The following is a 1,340-nucleotide window of genomic DNA, read 5'->3' on the forward strand; positions in this document are numbered from 1 at the left end:
TAATTCAAACCTGTATCTGAGCTTTCTGATAGTTCTACATGTAATTTTTAATGGAAAATCCCCAACAAAATATCATTGTTTGCACGGTTCTACTAATACCAAGTTCAAATGTAGGAATTGGTAATTATGGCTGTTGCCAGAAAAAGAGAACTGCTAAAGTGAACAATAGAATGGTTAGCGTGGAAAATTAGGAAGCCTTCTGGCATTGTTCTCCTAACTGAAGTCAAAAAACTTAACTGGTAGACATTCTCTAAAGTTCTGTGCACTTCACTGAATGCATATCAGACTTAAAAATAATTTTGAAATTCTAGATTTAGGAAGTCAAGATTCTGACTGAACAGACCATCATGCCAATCTTTCATAACCCCACCTCTCCTACTTTTCTCCCGACTGGCACCTGGGTCTAGATGGGCTCATTCCTGGATCTCCACCCACCCCTTCTGCTGCCTGTATGTAGTTCACTGCACTATCTGGAAATTCTTCGACCATATTTGTTGTCCTTACTGAGCCGACCCTCCAAGAGTCCATGTACTATTTCCTCTCCGTGTTGTCCACCACTGACGTTGGCTTATGCATCTCCACAATTGTGACAGTGCTGAGAATACCAATGCCCGAGATATCAATGCCAGGGAGATCAACAGATGTTCTTTATCCAACTCTTCACTGTCATGGAGTCCTCAGTGCTGCTGCCTACGGCCTTTGATCGTTTTGTGGCCATCTTAAACCCCCTGAGATACCCTGCCATTCTAACTCATGCAAGGATTGCACAGACAGGCCTGGCAGTAGTTACTAGGGTGACTGTCATTTTGACCCCGCTAGTCTTACTCCTTAAGCGTCTATCATTCTGCCATAGCCACGTGTTCCACCATTCTTACTGTCTCCACACTGATGTGATGAAGCTACATGTTCCGACACAAAAATCAACAGTGCATTGGGACTAACTGCGGTTATTTCTACTGCTACAGTGGACTCCATCTTTATCCTGCTCTACTGTGTCTTGATCTCAGTTCTCATCATGGCAACCCCTGAGAACAGGAAGAAGGCTTTCAGCAGCTGTACTTCTCATATCACTGCTGTGGTCATCTTCTACAACCCTTGTTGAGCCTCTCCTTTGTCCTCAAGCCCCACCCTTTGTGCCCACTCTCACTGTGAATGTGTATTTGCTTATCCCCCCTGTGATGAACGCTATCATCTACAGTGTAGAAACAGAGCAGATTCAGAGAGCTATTCTCAGACATGGATATTGCCAAAGACCTCGTGTTTTGCAATCATTAATCACAAAAAACTTATTTCAAGATGAGAAGCAATTATCACACATTAAATGTAAGAGTAAGATCTAG

The 1,340-nt window shown here is 43.0% G+C and overlaps 1 pseudogene; it reads left to right on the forward strand.

Moving 5' to 3' along the window:
• Nucleotides 1-347: 347 nt before the first annotated feature.
• Nucleotides 348-1,340, forward strand: LOC121457426 (annotated as a pseudogene).

The sequence above is a fragment of the Microtus oregoni genome, unplaced genomic scaffold, assembly GCF_018167655.1.
Source record: "Microtus oregoni isolate MIOR12 unplaced genomic scaffold, Mior012 000016F_ref0000370, whole genome shotgun sequence".
In the NCBI taxonomy this organism is placed as follows: domain Eukaryota; kingdom Metazoa; phylum Chordata; class Mammalia; order Rodentia; family Cricetidae; genus Microtus; species Microtus oregoni.